This window comes from Cryptomeria japonica, chromosome 2 (assembly GCF_030272615.1).
Source record: "Cryptomeria japonica chromosome 2, Sugi_1.0, whole genome shotgun sequence".
In the NCBI taxonomy this organism is placed as follows: Eukaryota; Viridiplantae; Streptophyta; class Pinopsida; order Cupressales; family Cupressaceae; genus Cryptomeria; species Cryptomeria japonica.
Genome location: NC_081406.1, coordinates 669,053,387 through 669,067,865, shown reverse-complemented (window position 1 = coordinate 669,067,865; position 14,479 = coordinate 669,053,387).

Here is a 14,479-nt window from a genome sequence, read left to right as displayed (position 1 = left end):
AATTCTCAAACTTGACCAGTCACTGCTGGTTAAAGGCCCAGAAACCTGACCAAACACCCATTTTTGGGTTAAGGCATTGTACAACGAGTTGGAGGACCAAAACCAACAAAATATCTTAGGGTTGGGTGACTGTTTGAAAAAAAATTAACCTTGTTGTGGGGTCTTTTGGACTGATTCCCTCAAAGCCCTTGAAAACCAGATTTTGGAGGCCTAATAGGGGCTCATTCCTTGTAGCCATATTCCTAGGCAAAATGGTGAAATTGGTAAGAAAGATAGTGAATGCAAACCACAAATGGACCCAAATGGAATTAATTCCTTGGTAAATGCTACCTCCACACCTCTGCAATGACTCACAACAGTATGGGGGTGAAATTGACAAGTTGTTGTCAAGTTGGCACAATCAAGCATATTGAAGACACTTTGTGATGATAGGGTTCCTAGTCAAACACTAGTTGTAAACACCTTGGGATTGGAAAAGAGAAAGACCTAGAAGAGATTGAGAAGGACTTGGAGGTCTTGGAGCATAGTTAGACCTGGAGAGGTTGTTGGAATTGAGCAACACCAACTAGGTGAAGTGTGAGCAAGCTAGGTAGACCCTATCAAATTGGTATCAGAGCCTATAAGATTTGGGCTAGGTGAGTAGATGTCCTCAGTGGAATCTTTAGTAGACAACACCATGGTGACCAATGAAAAGTTGGCAAAGAAAGTGGATGATCAAGAGGAAGAGAATAGACTCCTAAAGGAAAATTTGATTGAATTGGAAAGCAAGCTTGGTGCGATTGAAACCAAGGTAGATGAAGTGTTGGTAAAGGTTGAAGGAGAAGAAGGGAAGGGTAGAGAGGTGTCAGAGATAGAAAAAGTACCTGAACCCGATCTTGTCTTAGAACAAGAACCTTTCCTAAAGGCATTGAAAGCCTTAAGTGGTAAATCACTAGAAGGATTGCCATTGTTTACTGGTAAGATGGAGGCAGAAGTGGTTCTAGAATGGATAGAGGGCATGGAGGACCATTTTGAGTGTGAAGGCATAATTGAAGCCCAAAGAGTTAAAGTGGCCAAGTCTAGGATGAGAGGAGTTGCTCTCACATGGTGGAAATTTGTGTAGGATGAGAGAAAGAAAATGGGTAAGACACCCATCTCTTCTTGGAAAGGGATGTTAGTCAAAATCAAAGAAGTTTATCTCCCTGATGACTATGAAGTGCAGATTCATAGGAAGAGACAAAACCTAAGACATAAATACCTTGATGTAAGTGGATATACGAAGGAGTTTCACAAACTTAGCCTTAGATCTCATGCGGTGGAAGAAAAAAGTCTCAAAGTTTCTAGGTACCTAAATGAACTACGGTGGAACATCCAAGAGGAAATCAGTCTAATGAGCCCAAAGATAGTTCATCAAAGCTATCAACTTGCCCTTAAAGTGGAAGAAAAACTGAAAATAAAACATGACTCAAGTAGTAATAGGGGTAGGGGTAGAGGAAAATAAAATAGAGGCCATAGGGGAGGCTTTGGAGGAAGAAACTCAGAGCAAAGAACACAAGGTGAGTATAAACTCAATGAGCATCAAGAAAGTGGCATTGGTAAAGGAGGATTCAATAGAGGTAGGGGGTCAAACGGTGGTTTCAGAGGAAGGTCTAGTGGACAAGGTAGAGGTTCCTCATATTTTGCCTCAATGAAGTGTTACCATTGCAATCAATTTGGTCATCCAGCATATAGGTGTCCAGAGAAGGGATCATCATCATAGAATAGTGAAAGGAGAGTGAACTACCTTCAAGAAGAGACTTCAAGCAGCAAGACTTTAGAGGTTTCCTTAGAATCAGAGGTAGGTGACAACTTGATGGTAAGAAGAACTTTGATAAAAGAACCTGTCAGAGAAGAGCCAAGCCAAAGGAGGTCATTATTTAGGATCAAATGCAAGATTATGGACAAAGTTTGTAAAGTGATTATCGATTCAAGGTCAACAGACAACATTGTGTCAGAAGAGGTAGTGAGTAAGATTAAATTGCAAAGGATACCTCACAACAACCCATATAGAGTCACTTGGTTGAACAAAGGCCAATATGTCCTAGTCAATGAGCAAGCATGGGTGGATTTCACCATTGGGAGGTATAAGGACAAAGTGTTATGTGATGTCCTACCCATGGATGCATGTCGTATTCTCCTAGGAAGACCATGGAAATTTGATAGACAAGCTATTCGTGATGGAGCCAAGAATGCATACTCATTGAGGAAAGATGGAATCACATTCAAGATCCAATCTATCCTTGAAAAAGGTGAAAAGAGGGCAGCAAGTCCTAGTGTCCTTTTGGTGAGTGAAAAATAGTTCTTGAAGACACTTGAGGAAGGTGAAAGTATAGGGTTTGCATTAGTAATGAAGCCTAAAGAGGAAGACAAGAAAGAGTAGCCAGATTTGCCAATAGAGGTTCAAGACCTATTGAAGAAGTTCAAAGGAATAGTGAGTGATGGGACAACCAACCACCTTACCTCCTAAAAGAGCCATAAGCCATCAAATAGACTTTATTCCCGGAGCATCCTTACCTAACAAGGCAAATTACAAAATGACTACCCAACAAAATGTTGAGATTGCCAAACAAATCCAAGATCTTTTAGACCAAGGCCTAATTAGGAAAAGCATTAGCCCTTGTGATGTACCTACCGTTTTATCCCCAAAGAAAGGTGGTACTTTGAGATTGTGCACTAACTCTAGGGATATAAATATGATCACTATTAGATATAGGTTTCCAATTCCTAGAATAGAAGACCTAATGGATTGTTTAGGGGAAGCCAGATACTTTACCAAGATTGACCTTAAAAGTGGATAGCAGCAAATTAGGATTAAGGAGGGTGATGGATGTAAAACAACATTCAAGACAACAAAGGGTCTTTATGAATGGCTTGTAATGCCATTTGGTTCATCCAATGCTCCAAGCACCTTCATGAGACTCATGAATGAGGTGATGAAAGACTTCATAGGTAAATTTGTGGTGGTATATTTAGATGATGTTTTCATTTTCAGTAAGGATAGGGTAGATCATATTAATCATTTGCAAAATGTACTACAAAGATTGTATGAAGAGAAGCTAACCATGAACTTGGACAAGTGTGAATTTTTTAAGCAGGAGTTGGTTTACCTTGGGTTTGTGTTGTCTCAAGGAAACCTCAAGATGGATCCCAGCAAGGTTGAATCCATAGTAATTTGGCCTACTCCTAAGTTAGCAACAAAGGTGAGAAGCTTCCATGGACTAGTTCGGTATTACAGGAAGTTCATTAGGCAATTCAGTGCTATATGTGCACCAATGTTGGGCACCATTAGAGGTGGAATGAAAAGTTTAAGTGGAATGAACAAGCAAATAGAGGATTTGAAACCTTGAAAGAGAAGATAGCTACTGAACTGGTATTAGTGTTTCCTAGTTTTGAGAAGCTCTTCAAAGTGGAATGTGATGCAAGCAATGTTGCAGTAGGTGTTGTCCTAAGCCAAGAAGAAAGACCAATAGCTTTCCATAGTGAGAAAATAAGTGATGCAAAGAGGAGATACTCCTCATATGACTTGGAATTATATGCTTTAGTGCAGGCTTTGAAGAAGTGGAGACACTATCTCCTTCCTAAGGAATTTGTAGTCTATACGGACAACCAAGCTTTGAGCTTTCTAAACTCACAAGACAAACTCAGTCACAAACACATGAAGTGGGTGGAGTATATGAAAGCCTACACATTCATAATCAAGCACAAAAAAGGTCAATTAAACTGGGTTGTTGATGCATTGAGTAGAAGAATTTTGACAGTCCAAAAAATCCAGTTAAGAAGCATAGGTGTTGATAGTTTTAGAGACCTATACCCGGATGATGAAGACTTCTCAAATGCCTACAAGGTGTGTAAAGAGTATCAAAATCATTTTCATAGTGAGCATTCAGATTTTACCTTGCAAGATGGGTTATTATTTAGAGGAGGACAACTTTGTGTGCCTAGAGGGTCAATGAGAGAAAATATCATACAAGAGAAGCACAATGGCAGCCTTAGTGGTCATTTTGGAGTCAACAAGACTCAAGAATTGGTTTGGAGGTATTACTATTGGCCTAGGATGAATCAAGATGTGAAAAATTATGTGGAGACTTGTATTGTTTGTCAAAAGGCCAAGGGCACTTCTTCAAATGTCGGTTTATACCAACCTCTTCCCATACCAAATAGACCTTGGGAGTGCATTAATATGGACTTTGTAGTAGGTTTACCAAGGACAAAGCAGGGATTTGACAACATTTATGTCATTGTGGATAGATTTAGTAAGATGGCCCACTTTGTACCTTGCATGACTACTCATGATGCATGTCATATAGCTCATTTTTTCTTCAAGGAAGTGATAAGGATACATGGTTTACCCATGAGCATTGTTTCAAATAGGGACCCAAAGTTCATGAGTCATTTTTGGAAGACTTTTTGGCAAAATCTTGGCACCAATCTCTCTTTTGGATCAGCTTACCATCCACAAACAGATGGGCAGACCGAAGTGGTAAATAGGAGCTTGGGAAACTTATTGAGGTGCCTTATCAAAGAGTATGGTCAGACATGGGATCAAGTGCTATCACAAGCTGAATATCTTACAATGTCACAATAAATAGAACCACCGGCAAGAGTCCTTTTAAGATGGTCTATGGTCTTCACCCAAGGGGTATATTGGAGCTAAGGGACTTAGGTAATGCAGCAACAATAAGTGCATATGCTAAAGATTTTTCTCAGTCAATGAAAGAAGTACATGAATCAGTCAAGCAAGCATTGATGGAGAACACAAGTAAGATTAATCAAGAAGTTGATGAAAGAAAGAAGAACCTACAATTCCAAGTAAGAGATCTTGTCATGGTGCATCTACACAAAGCAAGGCTACAGCAAGGAGTACATAATAAGTTGCAAATGAGAAGGTTAGGTCCATGTTCCATTCTAGAAAAGTATGGAGAAAATGCATACAAGGTGGACCTACCTAGTGACATAGGATTGTCACTGGTTTTCAACATAGAAGACTTAGTTTCTTACAAAGGAACAATTCAAGGTTCAGATTGCAGTCACTCAGAGGTATCAGATGATGTAAATAACATTCAAATACGAGCAAGACCAAATCCAAAGGCTGAAAAGGTATTGAGTTCAAGGATTGTTAAGAAGACAAGGCATCTGATGAATACTAAGAGGGGGGGTGAATTAGTATACCAAAAAATGTTGAACACAAACTCTTAAACAATTTAGCAGATAACCGGTACAACAGATTTACTAATAAACCGGTTAAGATAAATGAAAACCAAATAGAAAACAAAGCATTCACCCACAAGAGCACAATCACCATAACACAAGATGTTTTGACGTGGAAACCCAAATGGGAAAAACCACGGTGAGCAAAAACTCACAAGTAACTATCTGCATAATAGAAACCAGACCAGTTAAGGTCATACAATGTTCTTCACCAGAATAGATCCTGTTAGGAATCTAGATCTCTGTTAGGAGATAAGTCCTGTTAAAGACTACCTTGTGAGAGGATTTCAGATTCACAGTTGTGAACCACCTTGTTAGAGGCTTTGCTCGGCCCACCCGGTTAAGGGTTTCAGACTTGTCGAAGATGTGAGTAATCAACAAGTGAGTGATCTAGCTACTAGCACAGTATGCTTGGTTAGATCCTTGATAGCTCATTGTTAATGCACTTTAGCATTACTTTAGTCTTCAATATCTCAACACTCTACACAAACCTAATCTTCTCTTGCAAAGATCGTACATAACCTTATTTATCTCACATACACATATATCTCTCATACATACAAACCCTAGACATGATGTCCTTATAAAGGAGTCTAATTTCATGTCGGTCCAATAGGATTAGATTACAAGTTCTTACGTTCAGTGCATCTAGACACATTTGGTAACATGACACAAAATACCGCCAAAGTATTGGTGGATGATAACTCATCACAAAAATACCGGTTGGTAACTCATCACAGAGTAATATCGGTTCATACAATTTACCGATTACCAGTTGTCAAAATGAAGACTGGAAAAATGTTAACTAACGCTTTGTTCCTTCATACCGCTTGAGATCCTCGAACCGCTTTGGGTCTTCAGTCAATTTGTGACCGGTAACATCTTCTGCAAAACACCGATAGTCTAAAGACTATAATACATAATACCCGTTGGAACAATTATCGATTGAGAATAACTCATACATCAAGAAAGTGTACACAAAGCAAATGTGTGTCCATCAATGAAAATCACATCATCAAAATACCAACAATCTCCCCCTTTGGCATTGATGGCAATACTTTGGAAAATTTTGACATCTACGTGTTTTTACAACAAAAATATGCCATAAGAAAAATTACTCCCCCTAAGAATATACACTATCCCTTTTTGCAAAAATTACAATGTATACTACTCCCTTAAAGATGTAACATCAATGTATACATAACATTCACCAAAATTTTAAATACTACTACTCCCCCTTTGCCAACAATGACAAAGTAATATAGAATAACCCCTGTTTCTCATTATCATTAAAAAGTGAGTAAATGTTTATGACTACAAGGAATGAAACTTATCAAAAATAGATTTAAAATCCTACATAAAAGTTTTCATGGCTAATGACCATGACTCAAGTAATGAGGTAGCAACCTCACTTTCAGTCTGCATCTAAGATACCTATTCTTCCATGGCATCAATGGTACTCATCTCTTGAATTACCGTTAAGGCTTCCAGATTGAGACAACACTTCTGAAGAATTTGCAATCTGGGTAATAAGACTAGTTGAAGCTCCTGGAAATCTCTTGAGCGGTTGCTGATCTCCAATTCTATCCTGGCAGACTGAAGTTGATAACGACGAACTATTTGCCCATATGTAGTGAAGGAATCATATGGCATCTTGAAGTTTCTTATGTATGCCTGCAAATCTGATTGGATTTTATCTTTTTGTGTGAGCTTATCATCGCAAAATAGACAGGGTTGTGCGTCCATCAATGACAATCACAACATCATCAAAATGCCAACAACATCAAATTTATTGGGAGAATCTAATCAAGTGGAAAGGTATGGATGATTTTGAGGCTAAATGGGTGCTTGAGACAGAGTTTAAGAAGTTAGGCATTGATCAGAAACTGATCCCCAAAGAGGTGACTTAGTTTTCTTTTGTTTGGGAGAATGGTGCAGGAGCACCTAGGACTTGGGCTTATAGTCCTTCCACAATTTTGGCTTGTACTGACCTTATCCAATTTAGGTTCCTAATAAGGACTCCAGGAGGGTCCAAGGTGTGTGTTTGATGTTTGTTTTGAGTCAAGTGTAGGCCTAGTTGAGTTGGTTTTCTTCCTAGGTTTGCACTTTGTGAGTAGGTGATAGTTTGAGTAGTGGAAATGACCTTATTGATGGTCAAAAGTAGAATAACTTGGTGTGATAATTAGAGAGGTTTATAATGGTCTTAGGAAAGCTTAAAAAGTCTTGTGTAATGACTTGTAATAGGTAGTTTAGGTTGGCAAAGCAAAAAGTGGAAAGTTGTAAAAGTTGTCATGACAGCTTTTGTCCTAAAGGAGCTTAGTGGTGGAGTTAGGGATAGAAAAATACCTTAGAATGCCTCCACACGTGGGAAGACTATTTAAACCTCCTCTTGCATGGTTACCAAGGTTGGAAGTTTTATTTTGTATGATTGAGAATCTGAAACTACTCATTTTCAGACTGTTATCATTGTTTTTGGCTTATTTTGCTTAAAATGTGAATACAAATGGATTGAATCCATTGATCCAGTTTTGGATTGTAGTTATTTGGGGTACTCCAGTGTCATTTATTTCATTTCATGATTTGTAGTTAGTGTGATTTTGAACTTTCATTGTTTTCTTTCTGAAGAGCCAGTTTGGCTTGTAAATAGCAATTTCATGTAAAATGGTTGCCCCATAAAATCCCTTCATGCTGCCATCACAGCCTATTGGTACATGGAAGGAAACCCATTGTAAAGTGTATATATGTAGGGAGGAGTTTAGGAAGTGTATATTAACATGGTTACCACCTTGTTCTAGGCGAGTCCAGGAGCAACCTGGCTAGAGAAGACAAGGTGAAAATTGAGTGCATAGTGCATGGGTGATTACCAAACCTTGGTCAATCCATTTGGTATGATTCATGAGGTCCATACAGATTTGTAATAGCAAGGAGAAACCTTTACAAGTCATCTAGATTCCCAATTCTCAAACTTGACCAGTCACTACCAGTTAAAGGCCTAGAAACCCTACCAAACCCCCATTTTTGGGTTAGGGAATTGTACGGCGAGTTAGAGGACCAAAACCAACAAAATCTCTTAGGGTTGGGTGAGTGTTTGAATAAAATTAAACCTTTTTGTAGGGTCTTTTGACTGATTCCCTCAAAGCCCTTGAAAATCGGATTTGGAGGCCTAATAGGGGCTCATTCCTTGTAGCCCTATTCCTAGGCAAAATGGTGAAATCGGTAAGAAAGATAGTGAATGCAAACCAAAAATGGACCCAAGTGGAATTCATTCCATGGTAAATTCTACCTCCACACCTCTACAATGGCTCACAACAGTATGGGGGTGAAATTGACAAGTTGTTGTCAAGTTGGCACAATTGAGCATATTGAAGACACTTTGTGATGATAGGGTTCCTAGTCAAACACTAGTTGCAAACACCTTGGGATTGGAAAAGAGAAAGCCCTATAAGAGATTGAGAAGTACTTGGAGGTCTTGGAGCATAGTTAGACGTGGAGAGGTTGGTGGAATTGAGCAACACCAACTAGGTGAAGTGTGAGCAAGCTAGGTAGACCCTATCACCCCCCCCCCCCCCCTCTTAGTGGTCTGACTATTTCAACACACCCAAGTTTACTTGATATTTTGTTAATTATCAAATTCCATTGTTTAGAAGTATTCCTTTGGTCAAATCATGTTGTTGGTTGGGGTATGAAAAGAGCACTCAAAAATCATTGATGTTATGCATTGGGTGAAAAATACCCTCCAATGTTTGCATGATATAGTTAGTAATTAAAAAATAATATAGAAAAATTAAAGCATTTAAATATATAGTTTGATGTTAGGGCATACAATAATTAGATCATTTTCTTTAACCAACAAAGTTGATAGCCTCCAAAAATAGCTAAGAAAATAATTTCAATTGGTTGTAACAAGGGCACTTCAAGCATGTATGATGGTAGTTTATACACCTCAACTATATCCTTAATTCCATGTATATATAAAAAATGAATAGTGATTAACAAACACCAATAAATCAAGATTTATGGTCATATATATATATATATATATATATATATATATATATATATATATATATATCATCCAATAAAAAGGTGCTTGTGCTTTTCATTCTACATTCAATGGATCATTAGACAATAAGGTTTTTACTTTGCAAAGTACCTTCATTATAGGATAATGGCATTCATTGTTTTCTCCTCTATTGACTATTGTGTTGCTAGATCTAGACTTGTTATTTTAGATTTGTTTGCAAAGTACCTCTATTTGAGCATAATATCATTCCTTGTTTTCTCCACTTTTGATTATTGTGTCACTAGGGCTAGAAGTGTTGTTTTAGATTTATGATTGGTTTGGTTGTTTTCCAAGTACATATTGTTTCCCAACCACCTAGGATTTTAATGTTATGATGTACATTTACTGACAAGATCTAGGGTTTTCAGCCTTTTCATATTCTTTTAAAAATTTAATCAAACAATTAGGGTTTTTAAAGTGTTTCTCTAAGTTAAAACTAAAATCCTAGGATCCCTCCATTATTTTAAGGTATATTTCAAACATTTGGAGGGAATATTGGTGGGTACTTATAGTCATCTTCATATGCTTACTGTTTCATTATTTTTCAAAGGGTGTTTATGTTAGGAAATAATGCTTCATACCCAATTACATTTAATCTATTTCCTACATAACCCATGAGAGAAAAACATGCATACAAGCTTACGAAATCACCATTATGTAAAGATCAAATTAAAAAGCCACAAGGTATACCTTGGGAAAACCCTCATGACGAAAAAACCCAACCTCCAAAAGCATCCATACTCCATGTATTATTTAGCAATTTAAAGGAGTACAATGTACTTACAGAGTTACAATGAATACTCTTGAATTATGAATCCCTCCAATGCATTCTCCATGTGTCCAAGCATGAATCCACACATCTCATTCCATGCTTCACATATACAATCATCTAAAGGATTCAATATAATGACATCCCAAAACAACTAGCCAACCTTAACCATTAAATGTGTGCTTGATTTTATAGAATCAAGCTCACACAAATGCAACCAAGTGGTAAAGTAAAACCATGTGAAAACAATACCATTGACCCCTCATTTAATATTGGGTACTAATTTTTCACTTTGTTAATATTTTTTTTAATATTAAATAAATACAATATAATATCTCAACATGACACTCACATTAAACATAATTCCCAATGTTATAATACAAAACATAAAGTAGCTCCAAGAATGTTACTCTTAGTGATGTGGGTCCATCTAGGTTTCCCTAGGTGCAACACACACATAATAAAGTAATAATACATTACAAATATTATGTAAGATTTACAACACATGTTTCCCAACATTATCCCACTTGTTGTATGCATTGCATAAGGGTCAGTAAATAAAATACATCATCTTAGCCATACATGAAACCACATGAATCTCCAACATGCTCTTGCGATCCAACAAGCTACTTGCAATAAAACCAAGTAACCAGCATCTCAAGCAAGAAATCCTCCCAACCTCCAACATGCCACCTATGGAAGAAAAGGAACAAGACAAGGTGAAGATGCACCAGTCCAAGAACACAAGCATCAAATCCAGTGTGATAAAAAGGCTCCAAGCTATTGTCATATAGAAGGAAAAAAACCCACATGATCAGAAATGATATCCACAATACATGCCAATAAATTCATTCATCCATACCTCTAGGTATAATCAACATCAATAAACTCATGCCAGCATCATATCAACCCATGAATTGTTAATGAATCTCCATGTATAAAAAATTGTCAATGAAAAACATATATGTCCAGGAACTCCCACTGCATGGGTAATACCAAATCTAAAAATGAAGCTCAAAGCATATCAAGTCTACTAATTAATGCTCATATCAAGGTGTGATAAGTAAATCAAAACATGAAGTACCAAGAACAATCACAATGATCCATACATGCAACTCAAATGTTGCATAATCTACCACAATATGTTACAATCCTCCCAATTCATATAAACAAGTGTATGGTGGAGGTGTGCTTCCATTCGCCCATGTTCTCTATCTTAGTTAATGGCTCCCCTCAAGGTTACTTTTTTGTCTTCTAGAGGCCTTAGACAAGGAGACCCCTTATCTCCCTATCTTTTCATTCTTATTGTTTATGGTAAAAATGGAAACAACAATATTGAAAGACTGAATAGATTCAACCACAAAACCCTAGCCTAACAACAACAAAGATCCACCATAACATATAAAGATTACCTAAGACAATGCAAAACTAACAAAATCACAAAGTGTAGCATCCTAAAATTGCGACACTTGCAATTTCGACTGCATTTGGGCCTTCACGATGGCGATGCAACACGGAACCTGAATGGAGACCCCGAAACTTGTTCATGACACCAAAAACTACATTTTTCAGCACCCTGGCCTGATCCTCCTTGCACCCTGCTGTCCCTGGAGGTGGGACCATGGCGCCCAGCGCCCTGGTCCTTCAGGACTAGGGCGCCCAGCGCCCTGGTCCCCCAGGACCATGGCGCCCAGCGCCCTGGTCTCTGGCCCTATTTTGGGCCCGGTCTCTTATGGGGCTTCGGGTCTTTAAGTTTGCAAATTGGAAAATAACATTTCCTGGTCGGCCTAAGGTCGGGAAAATCAGTCTTTTAACCCTAATTGGCAAGTATATAAACTACATTTCCTCTCCCATTTTGGAAGATGGAAAAAAGGCGCGAAAGCAATATTCAAACATTCGAACATTCAAGCATTCAAGCATTCCTTCAAGCAATTGATCATTCTAAGTCTCCATTCAAGGCTAAGTGTTGCATTGAAGACAAGGATTCAACCACTGAAGAGGAGATCACATACAACACATTACATGCTACATACATTACACCTTCGCATGTAAGAATACAAACATTCTTACAACAAGGTTGCAGGTACGCGGCTGTAATTGAAGATCTGGAATCCTTGTGCAGAGACAAACAGATCCACCTTCGTTTCGCGGATTTTTCGGAGGACCGTGTGCACGTCGGGCGCCATCGTCCCATCAACTTTCGCTCAAATTTGCAGAACAGCACCGTCTCGACATTTTACTGCTAATTTCAGGTCCGCAGCTTCATATCATATTCCTATCTTTGTTTATAAGTGAATCTTTCCTACTTTATATGCATTCCTAGTTCAATCTTTCTATCTACATTTCTTTACAAAAGAGGGTATCCTTGATGTCTTAACCCTTGAAACTCATATAGAATCCAATCTTGCATTGCGTGGGATTGGATCTTGTGGGTTTCAACCCCTCTTTTCAATGTAAAGTCTCTCCTAAGTGAAAACCATCAACCCTAGTGACTCTCCCTTCTCTCTCCTTGGAGTTGGGGAGGAGAGAACGACTAGGGTTCGATTTTTCCGCTTTACATTTTGGTGAACCTGACGTGAACATCCTCATTCTGATTATTCATGGTTAGATCTGAAAATTTTGCCTTCCTAAATTTCCATGTTTGATCTTTTGCAAATTTTAGAGGTTGATTGCATAAAAAACCCTAAAATTTTCTTTTAAGTAATTGAGCTTGTGAAATGTTTAATTGTTAATGCTTGTTTCAGATCTACCCTTCTATTGCAAATTGTCAATTCATATTTGTGCTTTAATTCTGAAAATTAAGTGGTTAAGTGTCAAAACCCTAATTTTTAAAACCCTCTTGATTCAACCTTTGACTGATAATTTCACTAATCAAAACACCTCCAAATCGGCTGTAACTTTGGATTCTGCAATAAAATCACAATATCTTTCATCCCTGAAAATTTGGAAAAAAGTTGCGAGGACCGTGTGCACCCCGAGCGCCATCGTCCCCGACATTTTTTCCGAAATTTTGGGAGCTAGATCTTACTGTATTTGTCTGCTAAAATCCAGAATTTTGGCTGATTTTATCAAATTTAACATCTTCAAAATTAAAGTCAAAGTTGGTCTAGCAATTGCTTGGATTGAGGCTTCTAATCATTCAAAAATTGTTGAAATCGAAATTTGTATCAAAATTGTGTTTCTTACAGTCCTAAATCTGAAAAGTGTGTTGGCATTCATTCAAAATTTTAGTGTTTTATTCAAATTTTTGCAGTTTGTGACTTTTGAAACTAAGTGTTTAATTGCAACAACCTTGATTTCCACTTTCCAAATTCGAATTTTGCATGAAATCGAGTCAACTTTTAAATTTCAAAACTTGCATTGCTTTTAGCATTCCCTCTAAAATCATAAAATTCAAAATTTCAGTTTCCCTCTCTTTTTCAAAATTCAAATTTTACATTTTTCAACAATCTTGGTAGGGTTCAATTTTGAGATTGCAACTTTAATTTGGCCTATCTACAGATCGTAAAATCACTCAATTTTTTCAGATTAGCTTTAAAATCATCATAACTTTCATCCCTGAAAATTTCAGAAAAAGTTGCGAGGACCGTGTGCACTCCGAGCACCACGGTCTCGGACATTTTTTCCGAAATTTCGGGAGATTGTCCTGATTGCATTTTATAGCTTAAATCTAGGAGATTGGCTGATTTTATTGAAATTTGCTACCTCTAAAATTCAAAATCTTCTCTCTCTCTTTAGTGCATGAGTTTTACAACAATAAGCCCTACTTACACTATTCCCGTTAGACGAAGCCTTAGAATTAAGTCTTTCCAAGGTTTAATTACTGAGGAGATGGAACCTAATTTGAATGGCCTTTTTAACGAGGACATGGGTAATTCCTCTAATCCTCTTAATGATGAAGAAGCTCTCCATGAGGTTTCTGTAGAACAACTTTCGAAATTGGATAACCAATTTGATTATTTTCAACAATGGATGTCTCGAGAATACCCCGACAGTGAAGCTCTTTCATTAATTGAGGGTCTAAAACGTATGGTTCAAAGTGATAAGAATGGAATTGATATTTTGTGTGGTATTGCACACATTGTGGATTCGAATGTGATGCCGATGAAAAGTTGTGCCGAAACCTTACGTTATACACAACCTCCTACTCAAGTCAATCATTCTATTCCTTTGACGACTCCTATTGCTAGTATACCTACTTTTACATCAAACATAATGACTACTTCAACACAAGATATTCCCCCTATGATCACCAGTCATGGGGGAAATCCCTCTTCTTCAATCAACCCTCTTCCTTCATTCAATCCAAATTCTTCATTCATTCCTTCAATAAGTGTTCCTATTATATCACCACAAATGAACATGACGCAAGGGGGCAATTCGTTTAATCATTCCATTCCTCCTTGTAGTGTTCCTCCTTT